At 45.6% G+C, this 24,605-nt stretch overlaps 1 protein-coding gene across 3 annotated transcripts in view; it reads left to right on the top strand.

Annotated features, from left to right (window-relative positions):
- LOC134209513 (bifunctional heparan sulfate N-deacetylase/N-sulfotransferase) overlaps positions 1-24,605 on the top strand; it is a 612,835-nt gene that overhangs the window by 482,042 nt on the left and 106,188 nt on the right. The window lies entirely within an intron of this gene.

A 24,605-nucleotide genomic window follows, 5' to 3' on the forward strand; every position in this document is an offset into this window, starting at 1 on the left:
ATTACGATTAGGGGTAAGACAACTATCTACTTTGCTATGCATAGTAGTCTTGGGAATTTTTTTTTCAATACTGGAAACTAGTATGTGAGGAATTATAGCAACTAAACAAGAATACTTTATTAAAATAAACTAAATTTGAAACACGCATCCTAACACGCGAACAATGATTTCAATAATGAAAAAACAGAAAAATGTAACGAGCCCACAGATGCCAGATGCAAACCGCCAACATGACAGCACAGCTCTGTTGGTAAGAGCATCTCGATCGTTGCTCCTTCCAATACTCCTCCTCAACGATCTTCGACGGTCAATCCCAACATACCGTCTAACTTCCACAGTTTTATATGTACAAGCGCTTTTGGTAAGTATGTCTGCAACCATGTCTTCGGTGGGGCAATACAGCAACTCCAACAATTTCTCATCACACAACTCTTTAACATAACACTGACGTGTCTCTTTGTGTCTCGATCGCTTCGCTGTCCGCTCTGAACTTACAAATTTGATGCAACTCTGGTTATCTTCCCACAGCGTGACTGTCTTGAACGACGGCTCTCCAAAATCTTCAAATAGGTTCAACAACCAAACCGCTTCTTGGCTTTCCTCGCTTAGCGCCACATATTCCGACTCCATCGATGACAAAGTTACGAAATCCTGTAGACGGCTTGTCCACGAAATTGCTCCTCCGCCATACATGTATACAACTCCGGTGGTAGACTTCCGAGTTTTCAAATCACCCGCCCAATTCGCATCTGAGTATCCAGTCAGCTCACCTTCAGGATCTCCGTATTGTAACTTCCACTTTTTCGTTCCTTCCAGATAGAGAACCACACGTTTAGCAGCTACCCAATCAGCCTCTGTCGGTGAACATACACTTCTTCCCAAAATAGACACACTTGCTGAGATGACTGGTCTAACACATACAGCGATGTACAACAATGCTCTCACTAGACTCCGATATTGCGTGTTTGTTTTTAGTAGAGATCTGTCCTCCCGAGTTTTAATAAATCCATTCTCCATTGGAGTCTTTGCATTCTTGGCGTCACCCAATTTAAACTAGATCATTTAAACTCGTCCAATATAGCTTTCCAGACAAATTCCGTATTTGCCATCTTCTTTGAAGATTTCCATCCCAAGGAAATAGTTCGCGTCTCCTAGATTGGTACCATCTCAAAATCTTTCCTCAGGACCAAGTAAACCTTTTCGATCTCCTCCTCGCCCTCGCATCCAATCATGATGTCATCGACATATACTAGAAAATATAAACGTTTTCCGTTCACAATCATGGTGCATAGGCATGGATCAGCTCGATTCTGCTTGAACTTCAGCCCTTGGAGAACGGCATGCAGCTTATGGTTCCAGCAACGAGCCGACTGTTTCAACCCATAAATGCTTCTTTTCAACCTTTCCTTTGACCCCGAATCCAGTTGGTTGTCGCATGTAGAGCTCCCCCTCTAGATTTCCATACAGGTATGCAGTTTTCACATCAAACTGCTTGAAGATCAAATTCCGTTTGGTCGCAATAGCCAGTAGTGTTCGTAATTTCTGCTTTATTACTGGAGCGAAGACCTCGTCATAGTCCTGCCCATACTTTTGACAGAAACCTTGGGCAACTAGACGAGCCTTGTACTTAACAATGTCGCCAGCAGCATTCCGTTTCATTTCGTTTACGCCCAGCGTGGAGGTCTACTAACTCCCATGTTCCGTTCTCCACGTGAGATCGTAGCTCCTTTTTCTTGGCTTTCCGCCATTCAGCACTCTTGCCACAGCTGAAAGCTTCACGAAGCGTTCGGGACTCAATCTCCTCCTCTAGTGGAAGAGTGTCTGTCACAAAAATCTCCTCTATCAGCCGCCGAGGTGCTAAGCCTTTCGTAGATCTTGATGATCGCCTTGCGATTTCATCCATCGGAAAACCATGGAATGATGAACTTACTTCGGATGTACTAGCATAGTCAGAAATATCCAAACGATTTTCTTCTTCATCACTGACTTCAACTTCTCCATCACTGTCTTTTAACTTCCTGCGTTTTTCTTTCGGTACATGAACGTACGCATCCGAGCCAAAATAACGCAAATGCATATACGATGGTTTCTTGCTATGCCATAACTCGTATGGTGTCTTCTCCAGAACTAATGACGGAAGACGATTTTGGAGGTAGTTTGCCGTGCATAGAGCCTCACCCCAGTCCAATCCTGACTCGAGAAGTAAACATCGAACCATTTCTACTTCATAGCGATTTTTCCGTTCCGCTTTGCCGTTTTGCTGTGGTGAATACGGCGCAGTTTGTTGCAAAATAATCCCATTATCAGCCAGAAAACTCTTGAACGCCGTGCTGGAATATTCTCCTCCTCCATCTGACCGAATGATTCGAGGATACCGTCCGAATTGATTCTTTACCATACTGCAATATTCGCGAACTTTTGTGTCAACCTCTGCCTTCGCTTTCAGCAGGTATACTGCCGTGAATCGCATATCTGTCCCATCTTTGCTGGGTTTCCTATTCAAATGGGACAAATATGCGATTCACGGCAGTATACCACTGTGTAACCGCTGAAATAGTCACGTAGAAACAATTACCGCTGGGTGTGGTAACCTCCATTGGACCTCCAACGTACGAGTGCACAAGATCTCCTACCGTAGACGATTTGCTCTGAAACTGTTTCGGAAACGAAATTCGGCTCATTTTGCCTTGCATGCAAACTTCGCAAACGCGTACAACAGTACAGTTTTGTAGTTTAAGACCGAAGACCAACTCTTGACGCACAATCTTTGCAATTGCCTTCGGATCCCGGTGACCCAGCCTACGATGCCACAAATGTTCACACAGCTCTGAATGATTCAGAGTGGTTGCAAGAACTCGCTTCGGAAACTGTTTTAAACGATATAATCCTCCACTTCTCTCGCCTACGAGTACATACTGCTTCCTTGTCGCGTAGGACTGGACAGCCAGTTTTCTCGAATACTACACTGTACCCAAGATCACAAATCTTACCTACGAATAACAGATTTCCTGTGAGAGATGGCACATGGTAGACATCGTTGAGTGTCACGTTCATCTGCTTACCACTTCCAGGATACTACCTTCCCGGTATCTGACCCACCGGACTTGATGCGAGTATCGTCAGCCAAACAGATCTCCACACTTTTGCTTCGGTTCACGTTGGTCAGCATCTTTGCTTCACTTGTCATATGCGATGTTGTACCGGAAATGTCCGGATTGGTGGCAGTAATGACAAACCACTTCCTTCTTCTTCTTCTTCTCGAATGTCTTTTTACCACTTATGGTCTTCAGACACCCTGTTCCTTGCTCTCTATATCGCTCCCACACACTTGACGACAACGCCACTCTTCGCGCAATTTGCTTTTTAAAAACTTCACTGTTACCTCCGCCTCCGTTAATCACGTTAATGAGAATTCCATACGACATCGGAAAACTAGAACATGCCATGAACACTCTGTCTTTCAGTCCTTCTCCCATCACCTCCAACTGATTGTGCAATGTCGTCATATCATTCAGGTGTTCTAACAAATTTCCCTCCTCTGATAACCGCAACGAACACAATTTCCGCAGTGCATGCAAAGTAGATGACAGGGATAACTTCTCGTGAATTTTCTTCAACTTGGCAAATGGTGAACACCTGGTCCGTGGTGGAGCGTTCGGCCATAAAACCCGCCTGGTACTGCCTCACGAACTCTCTTGCAATTGGTGTTAGTCAAAGGCATAAAACTTGTAGTACCTTTTTTTTTTTTTTTTTTTTTTTTTTACAAGGAGAATGCATTTACACACTAACCCAGTACACGTGCATTGTAGTTGCCAAACTACCACACGGAAGTGTACTGGAGTGTCGGACTCGACCATACCGGTAATACCGACTAAACTCCCTTGGCTCCACCATCGTTTCCCCAGGAACTACCTCGCAGTACTACTTCTGGGGACGGCAGTACTAAGCGTACTCACTCATTATCGCTCACACAGGCACTCGTCCCACGCAAGACTGACTCGCACCCCATTCACTCCATTTGAGTCTTACTTGGATGCTCTCCCGGACGCTCCGCTGCCATGCCTCGAGGTGTCAATAGCGGTAACTGCCTGGGCCTACAGATATTGCGCTACGACACTCTGCCTCAGCACGAGCAGATCAATCACACCACTGCCGAAGCAGACCATACGCTACCCTGCCGAAGCAGGGACACTCCCCATGCACCACATGTGCACAACTGTAGGTGTGTGGGTACAACCCACTGCTACCCTGCCGCCGAAGCAGCTTCTCCAAAGACCATTCGCTCCATGTGACCCTTTTTCAGGTGCTCACTCTAACACTCCACTGCAATGCCTCGAGGTGTCGATGGGATACCTCGACTCCTGCCACAGCATGTGCAGTCCATACTCAGACTTCTGCTGCGCTTTGAGGTGACAATAGCGGCGGAGACACGCTATGACACTCCTGCCTCAGCACAACCAGATCACTCACTCCCTGCCGAAGCAGCTCACGCGCTACCCTACCGAAGTAGGTACACTCCACAACTTATTCTAACACTCCACTGCCATGCCTCGAGGTGTCGATAGCGGTAGCAACGCTACGACACTCTTACCTTAGCATGTGCAGTCCATACTCAGACTTCTGCTGCGCTTCGAGGCTGCCATAGCGGCGGCGACTCGCTATGACACTCCTGCCTCAGCACAAACAGATCACTCACTCCCTGCCGAAGCAGCTCACGCACTACCCTACCGAAGTAGGGACACTCCACATGCCAGTTGGCACTCCCTCCCTGGGCTTGTGCTTTTGAAGCGGCACACAGTCGCTTTGATAGAGTCCGCTTACGGGCACTTGTGGTTTTTTGGGAGGGATTTTAGCAGAGCCCACTGCTAAATCCCACCACGCCCTAGGCAGTTCTCCCTGACTCGCAGACAGCTGGGGAGGGGTCGTCAAGCCCTTGGACATCATGCTGTCCCTGCTGTCCCTGCTGCCCCAGGTGTTTAGTAGGGTACAATTTAGAGTTCTTCTTGATATAGGCATTACTTTAGTTTTCTTGGAATTTATCGGTAGAAGCTTTTGTATTGACCAAGCAAGAGTACGATTCAAATCTTCATTTTTTAAATTGGACATAGCATCAAGAGACTGATCCGTAGAATAAAAGTACAACTGAACGAACATCATGAGCGAACATATGAATGCTACAATAACGCAAAACGGATGGAAGATCATTAATAAACATTGACAGCAGAAGGGGCCCTAAAATTGACCCTTGCGGAAGAATGGAAACAAGTTTCGAAAAAGTATTGAATATATGAACTACTTGATCTTGGTTTCTTTTTAATTGAAATTATTTTTTCAAGATTTCGGGTACTTTGAGGATGTTAAAATCAAATTAGGGCCGTTTTCTTCACCTCCGCTTAACTCTTAAGCGGTGCTTACCCATACGTTTAAACCGGGTTTAAGCACTAAGCGGAGGTGAGAAATCGGCCCTTAAATATATGCCGAATTTAAGAAATAAGAATTGGTAATTGGTAATAATTTAATAAAATGTAGAGGAATCAGATCCATACCCATATAATTAATTGAAATTAATATAAAATAACGGGAATTAGTAAATGAAGCTTTATTTCAAAATATAGACATAAAAAATAATCGAAAATAAACATTATCATGACTAACTTGAAGAAAATCGTAAAAGTCAGTCATAGTATCATACTAGATTATATTCATCGGTCAGCATCCAACAAAGCAGGATTTATCTTCAGCAGCAGCCCAACAACAGCAAGAATCCAACGACAGCAACATTCCACCGGCAGTAGCAGCATTACGTTACACCTCCATATCGTTAAACAATGCATCATCGTACCGATGATTAGGAAGGAAGGAATCATTGGAACATAATGAGAGAAGACAAAGGAATAATTTGGAAGGAACATTCAAAAGCTAGCAAGAAAAGGTTGGGGGCAGCAGGGACTATGTACAAGGGCTTGACGATCCCTCCCCAGGTCATCTGCGAGTTGTGGCGCCTGCTTAGGATGTGGTGGGGTTTGACAGTGGGACCTGTTTACTTTTTATAGAGGTTTACTATAAAAAGCTGCATGAATCCGCAAGTAGGCTCCGCCAAAGCGACCGTGTGCCGCTCAAAGCGAACAAGCCCAAGTCCTGGTATTAGGTGGAACGCTAAACAGCCCTGATACGACGGCCCTCCGACGAGACAGGAGGTTTGCGCAGGCCCAATAAGCCGCCTTTAAAAACAACCATTACGAACGACATAGAAGATAATACGACTCGATACAATCGGCAACGATCTAGGCGACAAATAAAGGATCACGATTGGAAGCTTGTAACATGGAACTGCAAGTCGCTAGGTTTCGCAGGTTGCGACAGGATAATCTACGATGAATTACACCCCCGCAACTTCGACGTCGTAGCGCTGCAAGAAATCTGCTGGACAGGACAGAAAGTGTGGAAAAGCGGGCATCGAGCGGCTACCTTCTACCAAAGCTGTGGCACCACCAACGAGCTGGGTACCGGCTTCATAGTGCTGGGAAAGATGCGCCAACGCGTAATTGGGTGGCAGCCAATCAACGCAAGGATGTGCAAGCTGAGGATAAAATGCCGTTTCTTCAACTATAGCATCATCAACGTGCACTGCCCACACGAAGGGAGACCCGACGACGAGAAAGAAGCGTTCTATGCAGAGCTGGAGCAGACATACCATGGATGCCCACTGCGGGACGTCAAAATTGTCATTGGTGACATGAACGCTCAGGTAGGAAGGGAGGAAATGTAGACCAGTCATCGAACCGGATAGTCTGCATACCGTATCGAACGACAACGGCCAACGATGCATAAGCTTTGCAGCCTCCCGCGGAATGGTAGTCCGAAGCACTTTCTTCCCCCGCAAGAATATCCGCAAGGCCACATGGAAATCACCTAATCAAGTAACGGAAAACCAAATCGACCACGTTTTAATCGACGGTAAATTCTTCTCGACATCACGAACGTACGCACTTACCGCTGTGCGAATATTGAATCCGACCACTACCTCGTTGCAGTATGTCTGCGCTCAAAACTCTCGACGGTGTACAACACGCCGCGGCTAAACATTGGGCGGCTACAAGACGGTAGACTAGCCCAAGACTACGCGCAGCAGCTGGAAGTGGCACTCCCAACGGAAGAGCAGATATGCGCAGCATCTCTTGAAGATGGCTTTAGAGATATTCGATCCGCAATTGGAAGCACCGCAATCGCTGCACTAGGCACGGTGGCTCCGGATCAGAGAAACGACTGGTATGACGGCAAATGTGAGCAGTTAGTTGAGGAGAAGAATGCAGCATGGGCGAGATTACTGCAACACCGCACGAGGGCGAACGAGGCACGATACAAACGGGCGCGGAACAGACAAAACTCGATTTTCCCCAGTTTAAAGCGCCAGCAGGAAGATGGAGACCGTGAAGAGACGCAGGAACCGTACCGCGCTAATAACGCACGAAAGTTCTATGAGAAGTTGAACCGTTCACGTAAGGGCCACGTGCCATAGCCCGATATGTGTAAGGACACAAACGGGAACCTTCTTACAAACGAGCGTGAGGTGATCCAAACGTAGCGGCAGCACTACGAAGAGCACCTGAATGGCGATATGGCAGACAACGGTATGGTAATGAACCTAGGAGTACGCGTGCAGGATATACGACTTCCGGCTCCGAATCTCCAGGAAATCCAGGAAGAGATCGGCCGGCTGAAAACCAATAAAACCCCTGGAGTTGATGGAAGGTGTCGTGTATCCCATCTACAAAAAGGGCGATAAGCTGGATTGTAGCAACTACCGCGCAATCACATTGCTGAACGCCGCCTACAAGGTACTCTCCCAAATTTTATGCCGTCGACTAACACCAATTGCAAGAGAGTTCGTGGGGCAGTACCAGGCGGGATATATGGGTGAACGCTCTACCACAGACCAGGTGTTCGCCATACGTCAGGTATTGCAGAAATGCCGCGAATACAACGTGCCCATACATCATCTATTTATCGACTTCAAAGCCGCATATGATACAATCGATCGGGACCAGCTATGGGAGTTAATGCACGAAAACGGATTTCCGGATAAACTGATACGGTTGATCAAGGCGACGATGGATCGGGTGATGTGCGTAGTTCGAGTTTCAGAAACATTCTCGAGTCCCTTCGAAACGCGTAGAGGGTTACGGCAAGGTGATGGTCTTTCGTGTCTGCTATTCAACATCGCTTTGGAGGGAGTAATACGAAGGGCAGGGATTGATACGAGTGGTACGATTTTCACGAAGTCCGTCCAGTTATTTGGTTCCGCCGACGACATATCATAGCACGTAACTTTGAGAGAATGGAGGAAACCTACATCAGACTGAAAAGTTAAACGAATTGGACTAGTCATCAACACGTCGAGACGATGTACATGATAGGAAGAGGCTCAAGAGAGGTCAATATAAGCCACCCACCACGAGTTTCTATCGGTGGTGACGAAATCGAGGTGGTAGAAGAATTCGTGTACTTGGGCTCACTGGTGGCTGCCGAAAATGATACCACCAGAGAAATTCGGAGACGCATAGAGGCTGGAAATCGTACGTACTTTGGACTCCGCAAGAGTCTGTTCTCTACGGACACGATACCTGGACGATGCACGTGGAGGACCAACGCGCACTGGGAGCTTTCGAAAGAAAAGTATTGCGTACCATCTATGGTGGGGTGCAGATGGCGGACGGTACGTGGAGGAGGCGAATAAACCACGAGTTTCATGAGCTGCTGGGAGAACCATCCATCGTTCACACCGCGAAAATCGGAAGACTGCGGTGGGCCGGGCACGTAACCAGAATGTCGGACAGTAATCCGGTAAAAATGGTTCTCGACAACGATCCGACGGGAACAAAAAGGCGAGGTGCACAGCGAGCAAGGTGGATCGATCAGGTGGAGGATGATTTGCGGACCCTCCGCAGACTGCGTGGTTGGCGAAGTGCAGCCATGGACCGAGCTGAATGGAGAAGACTTTTATGTGCAGTACAGGCCACTCCGGCCTTAGTCTGGTAATAAATAAAAAAGAAAAGGTTAAGTCTGAATTCTGAATTTTTAGGAGTGGAATGTAACATGGGAAAATTTGGAACGTGATACATGGGTCATTGTGAGTAGAAAAGGAATGCAATAATTTTAATTTGTGATTGTAACTAAAATCTCCAGTTCTTCAACGGTCAACTTCAAATGCGGTTGATCATCCGGCGTCCTTTTGATGAAGATGAATCCATCCCTGCAAAGACACTATTCAGTTGACCACTTTTGTTAAGCTTGATAACCTGTGCTTTGATTTTACGGGCCAGAATAGATAGATTCTCGTTCAAGTAAGGTACACTGGGGGAAGTGGAAAAAGGGGGTAAGTGTAAAAAACGAGCCTAAAAATTGGAATTGTACATACTTTACAGTTTTTACCACATCATAACATTATGCAAGAATATACTTTGATGCTCACACTAATACTATGTTGAAATTTGTATAATACATACACTAACACGGTTAACGCTCAAACTGTAATTTTAGGTTTCGCGAAAAGTTGATTTTTGCATTCATAAAATCAATTCTTATTTGCACCAATTGTCCTTTTTTCAAGTGAATTTATATCACAAGGGACCGTTACAATACAATTAAACTAATCCCATTCAATTGGTAGTGGTTTGTACCAAGAAAGCAAATAATTCAAAGATTTTACACTTACCCCAGGTATCAAACACTGCGGGGGAAGTGGTTAATGTTCTAATTACACATTTTTTTTCTTCTCTCCAGGGTTTATTTTGATAGCTGTGAATCTTAATATGTAACTTCTTTGTTATCATTGTGATTCTAGTGGTGATTGGACTAATATAAATGAGAAAATGTCTGAATAATCCACCTATCGGTATTGATGCCTTTCACATGTTTTACATATGAATAAAAATGTATAAGAAAGTTAAAAATAGCACTGATAGGTAAATATATTGTATAATTCACATTAATTTTTATTCATAACAAGTTTCGCCGTTGAATGCAATTTTTTTGCGAACAAATTGGTTAAGGACAAGAGCTTAAGAATAGCTGATAATTTTGTACGTGCTTTGCGCACACACATACATACAAATACGCACATACAGACATCATCTCAATTCGTTAAAATAAGTTGATTAGTTTATAACCCTGTAAGTCCCATTTTTCCTTTAAAAAGTTCATCTTTGGGGCGAACATATAGATTTTACCTACACTTAGTGTTCGAGAAGGCAAAACCAGCCCTCCCCTAGCTATTACGAGAATTCCTTGGGGATCTGTTCCGTTAGGTTGATGAAATTGGGCTATCCACAAAGTACGTCACGCTCCTGGGGGGGGGGGGGGGTTCCAAGCAGCGTGACGACTCATACAAAATTTTTAGAGTTTTAATACAAAAAGTGTGACGAAGGGGGGAGGGGGTGTCGAAAATCGCCAATTTTTGCGTGACGTACTTTATGGATCTTCCCTTATTCAACAAAAGATACTCAGAGCAATTATCATATTGATTTGAGTTATATGTAACTACTCATCACTATTGAAGGTCAAGATAACGTGGGTTTTCCACTTACCCCATTCCTCTAGGGTAAGTGGAAAAACAACTCCTAATTTTAAAAACTATTTCCATAAATTTCAAGCGACCAAAATGGTATGAATTACCGCACAGTTGGTGCAAAATTGACTGTCTTTGATAGCCCATTTTGATTGAACGCATTTAGATCATTTAAACTGGTTTTTCACTAATTCAAACATGTACTATCGATTTTTCCTTTTCCACTTCCCCCAGTGTACCTTATATGCGCTTATTGACATTAAATCCTAGATGAATCAGCGACAAGCAGCGTGAAGAGAGATACATTTGATAAAAGTCGTCTCGTACGTTCTTGAAGGCAAATTGTAGCACCACTGGTGGAAAATCTCCTGCTTCTATTGTAAGACGCGCCAAACGTTTCGCATGATAAAGCGGTATTCCGTGTTCCGCGAATCCTAGTACCATAGAAACCAGTGTAATGTAGGAAGTCAAGTCTTCATTCGGCTTGTAGGAAACACCACACCACAACTGTAACTTGTTCTAACAATTTTGCTCGAATTGACGCACTTCCTCACGTAGCTCAGCGATCTCACTCCGCAGGTCAGATCTTAGAGTTCGTTCCATTGAACATCAGCTGCATCCGAGATAGAATATCGTCCAGGTTTTCAACGTGATCGTCCGACGAATCCAAATCTTCTTTAGAGGATTGGATTTTGACTCGCACGTTAATGCAGAATGTGCGTTTGTTTTGGTTTTGCCCATTGTGTATGAACAAATTGATTTGCAGGGCGGATGAGTGGAATGAATTAGTTTGTAAATCAAACATTTTATTTTGCTTAAGTGAGTGCCGCTTTTTGGTTCACGTTCGCCTTTAGCAAAATAGACTAATGGCGAACAAAGCAATATGGGCGTTAAAAAATAGGGGAAATATCAGCCAACATTCAACTTTCGTAACTATACTTCATAAATCCCGGGAAGAACACTTCTTACTTAATTGTTGGATACCGAAACGACATCAGCAAAACAGGAATTACATCAAGTTTCGTCACTTCTGATTGTTTCACTCTCGATTCCACTTCATCCTTATCAGAAATCCATTATTGTTCATTAAATAAAACTACTACCAAATCAGGGGATTATGATTCGAATCAAATTGTTGACTACTCACATTAAGATTTCTGTGAAGGATTCAAATAAAACTAGACTGTTCCGTCCCTTTCGTGCTTGGCTGCTCGACACTCTATAGTAAGTACTTTGTTTTGGATGTATTGCTGATCAGACCATTCCAATTTAAGCTTCTATTTTCATTCTGAGGCAAACTGTTATTATCTTGTCTAAATTACGTACCATACTGTAAACGATGCTAAGTATCTGTGCAGAACACTCGTGAAATTCTATTACCACGCAACCCGATTCATGTTCCTAAAATCCAAATTACGCACATTCCTGATCCATCATCGCCTTTACTAACCGCTGGTCTGGAAATTCATATTTATGCCGAATTTGTCACAACTAGTTTCTCTTCAGCTTTCAACAAAGTATGAATAATAGTCAGATGATAGTTGCCTAGCACTATTTTCACGGAATACCGCTAATAAACCGCATGAAACATATTCGACAGAGGTAATCAAAAAGGTATGCGCACTCGTTGCCGACCAATAGATTTACAAAAACAATCGATCGGTTCCGAATTGCTATTTTCCCATCCAATTACTGCAACTAATATCGCCACCCCTGCCCCCTCCTCCATCAAACTAAATCGTGACCATTTTCATTTCTAAATGTGCTCCATTTGCATCACTAAATATTCGGACAGATTTTCCGGGAATGGCAGTGCGGTTTGGAACTGTGGAAGGATAACGACGGTACAAACTGACCGAGCTGTCGCTGTCATCCACAAATGTCAACTCTGTCTTGGGCGCATTACACAATTCACTCAATTACACACAAATATAAAACCGTTCCCGGTTTCCCCTGTCAGTACAGCTGGCGGTAATGGTCGACTGTCGAATTGTTTTTATCTCTTCACACTTTGAAACCAGGACAATATTCGGACTTCAACCCGGTGAGGTTCGCTGAATAGCGAACATTTGTTCTTAAAATAAGGTTCAATCGCTATAAAATATATTACCTCTAGATCTAATAGTAAGTGTGGACAATTTTGGCCAACTATTTTCAATGATATCCCACCATGACCCGTCCGATATATATCAGTGGGGCAGTGTCTGTCGATTATAGTTCTCCGGAGTTGATAAAATAATCAACAAGCTTCGTTGGACGAGGATTGCGTGATGGTGGAGGGTTGTGTGACCGGTGACCATTTAGTGTAGGTCTGCGCTGGACGGTAGCGTAGTGTTCAATCTCCGAGAGCCCGTGCGAAGGGGTGGAATCGCGCCAAGCAAACAATCCTAACTATTTATAACTAAAACTGTATACGACCATCCCGAGCACTGTTCAGTGTCGGTGCGAAATCGTCGGGGAGGCCATTAAGTGCACTGGAAAATTCACCACCACCTACCTCGGCTTTTCCCGGCCAGCATTTACAAGTTACAGAGTTCGGCTCGGTTTATTATTGTGGGCTGTGTATTTCAGCGCATTCTGAACTCAATCATAAATAGGGGGCGGATATAGCTATCGTCCGGAGTGAAACGATGGATGGAAGGGGGCAATAGAGCTGCGAAAGTTCACAACGCAAATAAATGACCGCCGTTTGTTTTTATTTTATGACAGACCACGATTATTCACTAAGCGTGATGAAAAATTGGTTCAACTCGGTCCGCCTCGATTCCCCGCGACCGAGCGTCGCTGCTGCTGCTGCGTTGACGGGGGCGGTGGGGTGTCGCCAATGAACTAACAGATGACCGACGATCGGAGCAAAGTGGCATAATGGTGCGAAACAAATGGGACGGAAAAAATGGTTCGAATCGGAAAATATTTATTGTCCTGTCTCGTAAAGCTTATAGCAGGCATTTTTTCTCTGTTATTTGCTGGTTTATTTATAAACATGTTGCTGAAAGGAGGTTGTAGGCGCCCATTTGCATGATGTGTGCCACGGCTCGGTGATTAACTGATAAGCTCCAGAGTAATTTGTAGACCGTTTAAAGGATTACAACTCAGGAAATGGCACGAAATATGGGGTCTTTTGATTTTTATGGAAATTTATGAGTGTAAATAAAGTGTTATTTTTATGTTCTTTTTTGAGTAATTGCCGTAGGCGACGACAGTTAAGCTGGAATGGGGAACTGTTTAAGCTTATCCTCTATATTCATCGTTGTTTTAGCATCTTAGTTTATTTGGATAACTATAATTCGATGGCAAAAATGCTCAACTCATTTCTCAATTTCATTTCACCTCAGCTTTCAATGAGCTTTCAATTAACTATAATAATTTTTGTAGGAATTAAGTTAGAATCTTCCATATCTCAACGATAATAAAAGTATGGAGCTGGACATTATGACTAGAACTCCGTGCAAATCCCCGTTCTACATTTCATTTGATTGGCCGGAGAAATTTTTAAACACCAGATGTATTAGGAACTTATAATTTCAGGTCTAATACAAGGCTAGAAGCCATAAGCTGAATAACAAAATAAGTTATGGATTCGATTGATGTGAAAGATAAAACAATAAGATACAGTGTCAACATTTTCCACAGAAATATTTAAAAAATATCAAGATTTGCTATAGATAATAACAAACTAATGAGGTTAAGGTTTTCATCAGCAAAACGTGACATAGCCATGATGTATCAGCGCAAAATGATGGATGATTGTAGGATCGTGTAGACAGTAGATTCTTGAAAGGAGGCTTCCGAACCTCTTGAAAGGAGGCTTCCGAGCTTCTTGAAAGGAGGCTTCCGAGCCTCTTGAAAGGAGGCTTCCGAGCCTCTTGAAAGGAGGCTTCCGAGCCTCTTGAAAGGAGGCTTCCGAGCCTCTTGAAAGGAGGCTTCCGAGCCTCTTGAAAGGGGCTTCCGAGCCTCTTGAAAGGAGGCTTCCGAGCCTCTTGAAAGGAGGCTTCCGAGCCTCTTGAAGGCTTCCAGGCCTCTTGAAAGGAGGCTTGAGCCTCTTGAAAGGAGGCTTCCAGGCCTCTTGAAAGGAGGCTTCCGAGCCTCTTGAAAGGAGGCTTCTGAGCCTCTTGAAAGGAGGCTTCCGAGCCTCTTGAAAGGAGGCTTCTGAGCCTCTTGAAAGGAGGCTTGAGCCTCTTGAAAGGAGGCTTCCAGGCCTCTTGAAAGGAGGCTTGAGCCTCTTGAAAGGAGGCTTCCGAGCCTCTTGAAAGGAGGCTTCCAGGCCTCTTGAAAGGAGGCTGGGCCTCTTGAAGGAGGCTTCCGGGCCTCTTGAAAGGAGGCTCTGAGGCCTCTTGAAAGGAGGCTTCCGAGCCTCTTGAAAGGAGGCTTCTGAGCCCTTGAAAGGAGGCTCTGAGCCCCTTGAAAGGAGGCTTCTGAGCCTCTTGAAGGAGGCTTCCAGGCCTCTTGAAAGGAGGCTCCGAGCCTCATGAAAGGAGACTTCCGAGCCTCTTGAAAGGAGGCTTCCGAGCCTGAAGGAGGCTTCCGAGCCTCTTTGAAAGGAGGCTTCTGAGCTCTTGAAAGGAGGCTTCTGAGCCTCTTGAAAGGAGGCTTGAGCCTCTTGAAAGGAGGCTTCCAGGCCTCTTGAAAGGAGGCTTGAGCCTCTTGAAAGGAGGCTTCTGAGCCTCTTGAAAGGAGGCTTCCGAGCCTCTTGAAAGGAGGCTTCCGTGCAACTTGAAGGAGGCTTCCGAGCCTCTTGAAAGGGGGCTGAGCCTCTTGAAGGAGGCTTCCAGGCCTCTTGAAAGGAGGCTTCCAGGCCTCTTGAAAGAAGGCTTTCGAGACTCTTGAAAGAAGGCTTCCGAGCATCTTGAAAGAAGGCTTCCGAGCCTCTTGAAAGGAGGCTTCTGAGCCTCTTGAAAGGAGGCTTCCAGGCCTCTTGAAAGGAGGCTGAGCCTCTTGAAAGGAGGCTTCTGAGGCCTCTTGAAAGGGAGGCTGAGCCTCTTGAAAGGAGGCTTCTGAGCCTCTTGAAGGAGGCTTCCGAGCCTCTTGAAAGGAGGCTTCCGGGCCTCTTGAAAGGAGGCTTCCAGGCCTCTTGAAAGGAGGCTTTGAGCCTCTTGAAAGGAGGCTTGAGCCTCTTGAAAGGAGGCTTTGAGGCCTCTTGAAAGGAGGCTTTCGAGCCTCTTGAAAGGAGGCACCAGGCCTCTTGAAGGAGGCTTCTGAGCCTCTTGAAAGGAGGCTTCCGAGCCTCTTGAAAGGAGGCTTCCGGAGCCTCTTGAAAGGAGGCTTCTGAGCCTCTTGAAGGAGGCTTCCAGGCCTCTTGAAGGAGGCTTCCGAGCCTCTTGAAAGGAGGCTTCTGAGCCTCTTGAAAGGAGGCTTCCTGAGCCTCTTGAAAGGAGGCTTCCAGCCTCTTGAAGGATGCTTCCGAGCCCTTGAAAGGAGGCCTGAGGCCCCTTGAAAGGAGGCTTCCGAGCCCCTTGAAAGGAGGCTTCCAGGCCTCTTGAAAGAAGGCTTCCAGGCCTCTTGAAAGGAGGCTTCCAGGCCTCTTGAAAGGAGGCTTCCAGGCCTCTTGAAAGGAGGCTTCCAGGCCTCTTGAAAGGAGGCTTCCGAGCCTCTTGAAAGGAGGCTTCCGAGCCTCTTGAAAGGAGGCTTCCGAGCCTCTTGAAAGGAGGCTTCCGAGCCTCTTGAAAGGAGGCTTCCGAGCCTCTTGAAAGGAGGCTTCCGAGCCTCTTGAAAGGAGGCTTCCGAGTCTCTTAAAAGGAGGCTTCCGAGTCTTGAAAAGAGGGCTTGAAAAAAGGCTTTCGAAACTCCTGAAAAAGGAGACTCCGAGCCTCTTGAGAGGAGACTTCCGAGCCTCTTGAAAGGAGGCTTCCAAGCCTCTTGAAAAGAGGCTTCCGAGCTTTAAAAAGTTTGGTCTTCGTAGTTTGGTCAAAATAGGTGGTAGCTCTCTCATCTTCTAATGGTTCATAGTTCATGAGCCTTTTTTATGAACATTTTCTTATTTGCACGCCACAACGAGGAGCGCATTATGCAAGGTAATTAAAGGGAAAACACAAACTCGGCATTATTATTAGGGACAGTGATATTGCTTTCATCGCCTTCCCAATCAGTCATTGACGGAAATAGAAACCCTGCCGGTTAATTCCATCGTTACCCTATATCCACTCCAAACTTTTCTTTCAGAACGTACATAGATATCTATGATAAAGCACTCCAATTCCACTCCAGCAGACAATAAATGTACAACACAAAATTCCTCGGTAGGTACCAAACCCCCCTTACACGATTCTACACTCACTTGCATCTTTCACGAAAAATGCAAGACGACATCGAGCGAACGAACCTGGAAGCGTTTTCAATCCCGAAACGGAGTACCCCGGCGGAGTATACCAGACAGATCTAGCAACAGGACCCGCCGCGCTCCGAAAGCTCGCAGCACGCTGTATGCAATAAATGCTCTTTATATCTTTTTCCGTTTGGAGCATTCCTTGTGCAACCTCGTTTTGTTTCCGGGGAGGGAGGATGCCGTGGCGGATCGAGGCAGATATCGTAAATGAAATACTAAACGGAAGTGCTTCTCCCCGGGACAGAGAGTGCACCCGAATATTGAAAAATAGATGCACAGAGACAAATCGGTTGAATGGGGCAAATCGTTGAAGCTGCTTTCTGGCCGGTGCGGTGCGGTGGGGGCGGTAACAAAGTGAATGAAATAAATAATACATGTGCAAATTTACATTATGTCCGGAAAGGAAGCACCGCTTTAGGAACAAGGTTTGGTTCTCCCTTCCTAGATGGGGAAGTATGCACAAAAAAAATGGGTGCTTCTCCGCTTCCTGGGAAAAAAAGCTTTGAGCAGGCAGCTGCTGCAGCAGAGCCAGAGAGGAACTGAACGATCTCCATCCACATATTGTACGTCTTGTTGCATTTGTGGAGATTTGTGTCATCTTTTTTGGGGGGGGCAGTGGTGTTCAGAACGAGGAACGAGGAGTGAGTGCATTCTTTCCCAAAAAGAAACGATATTTCCGGGTGACGGCCTTCTCCGGTCGTTTGTTCGTTGCCCAGGGACCCTGGCCCAGGAGGAAGAAATCTCGGATTTATTATTCATCCGCTTCGGGGTTATTTACGACGATGTTGGATGATCGGCTGTAGCTGAGGGCAACAGCTTGCTGGTGGGGTGGCGTCTTGGCGGCTCATGAAGCATGCCGAGCTCGTCGCCGAGGAAATTGATCGTAAATTTTTGTCCTGGAAATGGACTGATTAAAGTTTTATCGGATATTGTTCCGGATGAGGATGAGGGCGCAAAAATGATGGGGGTAATAACTCGTAAATTATTTTTTCCCAGTAGATTTGGCGATTTGTCTGCACTTTTCAATTACCGAACGACGATGATGAGGGTTGTATCATGTGCGATATTGATTGTGACGATAATTCACTTGGATTCAATTTATTATATCTATAAAAATATTGCTTGGCAACCATCTCACAAGAAACTGAACCATCGCGAGAAAATCACTTACCAAAGGCAAAGAAGTCATTCCCGCGGCGGAGCTGTCGGTGGGCTTGGATGAGACGTCTCTGATATAGCCTAGCCCCAGTTGATTATCCTCACCATCATCCGTTATGCTTGCGCGCTTCGTGCTTTCTCGAGACTGGACTGAACCGAGCGTATCCACCAAGTTGTGGGAGGAATCTTAAAACTTGAAAGACTGATAATGGGTTCATGGTGGTGCTAATTGCTGATCATGACAGCACGACCAGCGAGAGAGCAGAGAGTAAAATATGAATTTAAACTAATTATGCCGTAATCAAGTTGGTTCCACCCCACGGAAAGGACATCGAAGATTTTCACAGTAGGGCAACAATGCGTAAAAAGGAAAATGGCGTTTATAATTATTCGCAGATGTCGATGGCAGTTGAATTTATTGCACTTTGTTGGGCCAAACTGTTTAGTGAACTTCGACAGCATCCAAGCAGCGAAATAATTAGTTTTTGGTGAAAGTATAAAACTTTAGGATCTGTACAGTAAGAATTCGATAAGCTCCAGAGATGCATCGATTTTTTGAGTGCTATCCGGTGTCATTGGTGTCATTCAAATTTCGGTGAAATGAGAATTGCCAACAAGCATTTATTGGTAAAACACCAATTGAATATTATTATCAATTATTAACAAACTGAAAATTCCCTCAAAATAATTAGAAAAGCTAGACGATGAATTGAAATGTGTTTCCAAAGACAGTTTGTGTAACAGTAAGATCGTCGTAATAATAAGCAGAATACATGTCCATTTTGGTGGTGGTGACTGATTGGAATTGATATGGCTGGAAAGGAAGCAAGCGCAAGTAAAGCCGCAAGCTCGGCGGCAAAATTAAAATTGTTGCATCGTCGCCGTTCGAACATTTTGGGCTCGGCGATGATGATTAATGACTTTAATCGGTCATATGAGCCCACTCAACAGGACCAGTTAGCAACACAAATTGCTTACCTTGATGAGTTGTGGCGTGATTTCCTTTCCACACAGAAGGAAATTGAAGTTTTAGAGGACAATGAGGAACATTTTTCGGAACAAAGGCGAGAGTTCCAATTGTTGTACCTCGAACTGAAGGGATCTTTACAATGTAAATTTCCCACTGTTCCTCCCCCATCACCCCGCGCATCATCGTCAGTTTGCGCTCAACCGGCTCCGCCGATAACAAACGTACGGCTGCCGGAGATCAAGATTCCGGTATTTTGTGGCAAGATTGGCGATTGGGTCGCATTTCGCGATCTTTTTGTTTCGCTGAATCATTCTTATCAGCAATTGACAGCAGTACAGGAGATGCATTATTTGTGAGCATCGTTGACAGACGAGGCCGCTCGTGTTATTTCCGCACTTGATATTTCTGCCGACGATTATCAAGTTGCGTGAAATCTGTTAAAAGATCGTTACGAGAATTCAAATATGCTCATTAAGCGACATATATCAGATCTACTGGCGATCAACCCATTGAAAAAGGAGTCCGCTTTGGGACTGTCAGAGTTGGCCGATAGTTTCGATCGTCATGTTCAGTTACTAAACAAACTCGAGACAGCTGAAGAGCATTGGAACTCGTTTCTCGTCGAGCGTTTGAGCAGTTGCCTAGATCCTGGCACACTGCGAGAATGGGAAACCCATGTGGATGAAGGCGAGCGACCAACTTACAAAGAACTCCTTGATTTTATTCACAAAAGATCGCGAATTATAAAAACACTGATGCTCTCCCACCCAACCAATACCCAGTATGAACCCAAATCGTCAAAATCTCGCAGATAACACGAAGAAGTGCACCTATTGCAAGCAAGCGCATCTCTTGTTTCAGTGCAGTGGTTTCCAAGGCCTGATTCCGCAACAACGATTCGAGTTCGTCAATAAGCATGGGCTTTGCATAAATTGCTTGAAGGGTACACACATAGCGAAGGATTGTTCCAGCAGTGCCTGTAAACAGTGCTTCAAGAAGCACCACTCCCTGCTGCATCTCCCACCGTTTATGTCTTCTACGGTTCCTGGGACATCTGCAGCAGCACCAAACCAATCAACACCAGCTGTAATTGGTCAATCGGCTGAAGCAATCGGTTCGCCATCATACCAAATCTCGCCACGCGATGTGAACACCGCAGTACGCCAACCCTCGGTTATGTCTAGTGCCACACAACTCGCGAGTTTGTCGTTTCGGTTGCTTCCACAATCGTACTCGGTCGGTATTGCCTCCACCACTCCGTCGTCGGTTGATTATTTCGTCGAAACTAATTCGCCTTCCTCCAATTCCTGTCAAAGTGCTAAATAACTGGCCATTCGCACCAACAAACGGTCGTGCTATCAACGGTAGTGAACAAGGTGAAGGATGCCGACAACAATGACCATTTCGCCAGAGCCTTGCTGGGAAGTGGTTCCCAACCTAGTTACATCTCTGAATCACTCCGCCAGAAACTCCGATTAAAGCGAGTCAAACTGAATTCACCGGTTAGTGCAATTGGTCAGTCCACCGTAAACGTTCATTTCGGTGCTACCATTTCGCTTGCATCACGCTTCGGAGATCATCGTTTCGTTCTGGTACTGCCAAAGCTAACGGTGTCACTGCCCAGTCACCATGTCGACGTCACACGTTGGCATATTCCACGCCATCTCTCGATGGCCGATCCTCAGTTCAATATAAGCCAAAGGATCGACCTCATCATCGGTGGTGAACTGTTCTTCTCTTTGCTGGGACAACAGCAAATTATGCTCGCTGCAGGATACCCGCTCCTACATAAAACCGTACTGGGCTACATCGTCTGTGGGAAAGTCGCGGATCCAACCAAGGAGTCCAGACTAGTCACGCTTGCACAGACGACCTCCTCGACAAACAACTCGAACGTTTTTGGGAAATCGACAACTTCGACGTCGAGAAAGCCTACACTTCCGACGAGAAACACTATGAAGATCACTTCAATCAAACCGTTGGATGAGACTCAGACGGGAGATACATCGTCCGTTTTCCGCTGCGAGAGGAAATGCTGCCGATGTTAGGCGATTCCTACCAACTCGCACTTAATCGTCTCCAGTCTATGGAGAAAGGGTTCGCTCTTGATGAATGTCTTCATGTCGCATATCACGAGTTTTTGCAGGAGTACGAAAGTCTGGGTCACATGGAGGAGGTGAATTCACGTCCGCCATGCCATCCACCGTCCTGAGAGTTCCACTACGAAAATACGAATCGTATTCGATGGATCCTGTCGTAGCTCTACCAGTTTGATCGTTCTTTTTGTCGGACCAACAGTACAGCCATGTCTGCACTGCTTCTGCGATGCATAGAAAGCAGCATATGGCTGCTGCATCTACGTTGTCTCAACTGACGAATTCGGACAATGCCATAGCCATCTACTGACAGCCAAATCTCGTGTCGCTCCCCTACGTGGGCAGTCAATTCCTCGACTTAAACTGTTCGCCGCTCTGCTCGATAGCCGGTTGGCTGACACTCTTCGGAGGGAAACCGATTTCGTTTTGGGTGGACTCCAGCCTTGTTTTCCACTGGTTGAAATCTCAGTCGAATGTCTGGAAAGTCTTCGTATCGAATCGAATCGCAGAGATCCAGCGCCTAACGAATGGCTCCAAGTGGAGGCATGTCTCGTCGGAACTGAATCCAGCTCATCGTATTTTTCGAGTAATGACGGCGATTTGTGGTGGCATGGACCAAGTTTTCTCAAGGACCCCGTCGACAGTTGGCCCGAGTGTGTGGTTTTGATGCCGGATGCTCATCATTTGCAGAAAGAAGCTTGTCCAGTGCACTTTGTGCACAGTACCATTATCGACTTAACAATCTTTGATCGTTTTTCGCACCTAGTCAAGCTGGTGCGGGTAGTAGCACGATGCTATCGATTCTTTAACAATGCCAAACTCCCTCGAAGTGATCGGATCGATGGTTCATTGAACCCTGAAGAAGCTGAACATGCACTCAAGATCCTCGTACGACAAGCCCAACGGGATAATTTCCCGATGGAAGTTCGTCATTATAGCCGCATACAAGGTACGCTGCTACAGTTTTGCCAATGTCGAAGTCACCACTCAAAGACCTAAAAATTGTTCAGTTTGGATTGCTCAGATTTTGCGGAAGACTTGCGGACATGAAGACCTGCTTCGACACTCGCTTTCCGATACTGCTCCCATCTGATCACCGACTCAGTTGGATCATCGCCCGATCGTGATATATTCGAACACATCACGGCGGTCCCACGCTCACACTCGCAACCATTCGTCAGCGATTCTGGCCAGTCCGGAGTCGACAACTAGCACGCAAAGTGGTACGTCAATGTGTTACCTGTTTCCGGTATCAACCATGACTAGGTCAACAAATAATGGCACCTCTTCCATCTGTTCGCGTTCATACACTCAGAGATGGATTACTGTGGACCGTTTTTCGTACGTCCGTTAAGTGGTCGGGGCGCGTCGGTAAAAGTGTGCGTCGGACTATTCGTGTGCCTCATGACTAAAGGTTCCCCCAAACACACGCGATGCGACAGTCGCGACGCGATTCTATCGCTTGGCGACAGCGATTTTGTCGCCGTTGGTATGGAAGCGTAAATAGCACATTCCCTGCAGCGACCCAACGATAGAATCGCGACGGCTAGTTGTCGCCGTCGCGGCGATGAAATCGCTTAGGTCTGGAGGAGCCTTAAAGCTGTGCACCTTGAAGTCGTCACAGATTTGTCCTCCGTTGCCTGCATAAACGCCGTCAAACGTTTCGTGGCTAGTCGCGTCGTGTGCTCGAACTGCATTGCGACAACGCGACTGCTTTCGTCAGTTAATGCTTGACTGTGCATTTTATAGATTGATTACGGCGTGTGCTATAAATGATTTATTTATAAATCAGCATTAATCAAAAAGTAAAAATAGCCTAATTATTTTCTCAAAAAGTAAGAAAAGTAAGAATTGGAATGTGAGAAAATAATCACGAGTGAGAAGGTATGAGTGGTGGGAAGTTGAAAGTGAGAGACGACAAGTAATCGAAGCAGTAATCGAAAATTCCACTAAAAAGCACCAAATAATTTTAAAATCAATCGGGAATTGTAAACTGAAAATTAAGACATAGGAAGTTAGAGGTGAAATGGGCGAAGCGACAAGTAAGGATGAGATTTGAAAAGCGAGAATCGCCATTCAAGCAGTAAGAACTTGAGTGCCAGCGAGTGATGGACGAGAAAAATGCTGCTAGGAGTCGAATACTATTGGCTATTTAGTACCCATTCCAACAGAGAGCGGTACAGTGTGGCAAGGGCAGAAAAGAAACGAATCCACCGCACAATAAAGGCAACACGAAGAGAATGTGATAGCTGAAGCGCAGGAGAACATGAATAGAAACGATATGCGGAGGTTTTACGCAACTATCAATGGTGCGCGGCATAAGACTGCGCCAGTGCCCGCCATGTGCAATTACCGAGAGGGAAATTTGCTGACAGACAAAACTGTGGTGGCAGCCAGTTGGAAGGACGACTTTGAAGATTTGTTGAACGGTGAAAGTGAAGATGTATTAAGATGCAGGATGGACATAGTCGGCGACGGTCATGCTGTGGAACTACCAACGCTGGACGATGTAAAGAAGGCTCTAAACGAGCTGAGAAACAGTAAAGCTGCTGGGAAGGACGAGATCCCGGTCGAGCTTCTCAAACACGGAAGTGAGCAGCTGCATTAATCGATCCACCACATCAACCAGAAAATATGGGAGGATAAAGAACTGCCTGCCGGCACAGACTGGAGTGTGCCAATTACAGAGGGATCACCTTTCTGAACTAGGCGCGAAACTGATTAGACTGATAGTGCAATGCTGGATGGCTCGAAATCAAGTCGGATTGCAGAATGCAGACGAATCGTCAACCTCATTTATGTCCTTCGATGAACTGAAGCAGGATGATACACTTTCGAATTTATTGTTCAACATTAAGAGATCTGGCGTGCAGAGGAACGGCACCACCATCACACGGTCGCATATGATCCTGGGCTTTGTGCACGACATCGACCTTTTTGGAATCGATCGCAGAGCTGTAGTGGAGGCTTTTATCCCACTGAAGAGGGAGAGGGCGAGGATAAGCTTAACCCATTAACTCTACCCAGACAAAGGACATGGTGGCTTGTAGAGATAAGGGAAAACCTAGTGGTGTTGGTGCTGTGGTAGTGCTTGATGGGGATGTGTTTTATTTTATTTCTTTATTTATTAGGCACTTCGTGTTACTTGACCGCTAATGTGTTGAGATCTACTGTGGTATTCTGCTGTACAGAATCCACACAGAATCTATTTTTAGATTTCCATTATCATTATTGTTGTCCTTGCCAGTCCATCTCATCGTGAGTCCATTGTTTCCGTTTGTCGATGCCGTGTATTCAATGATCGTTGCATTGTTCGGTTGCCATTTATCCGGGTAACGTTGGAGGAACGCCTCCGAGAAGAACAAGTTGTCAGTCGTGACCAGGGCTGACAATAATCATCGTCGCAGCACGAAATGCCACAGTAAACGACGATCCGAATCCGAAGAATCCGCATAGGTGTTGCGTCGTGCAATGTTATGACGAAGACTATAT

The sequence above is a fragment of the Armigeres subalbatus genome, chromosome 2, assembly GCF_024139115.2.
Source record: "Armigeres subalbatus isolate Guangzhou_Male chromosome 2, GZ_Asu_2, whole genome shotgun sequence".
NCBI classification, from domain to species: Eukaryota; Metazoa; Arthropoda; class Insecta; order Diptera; family Culicidae; genus Armigeres; species Armigeres subalbatus.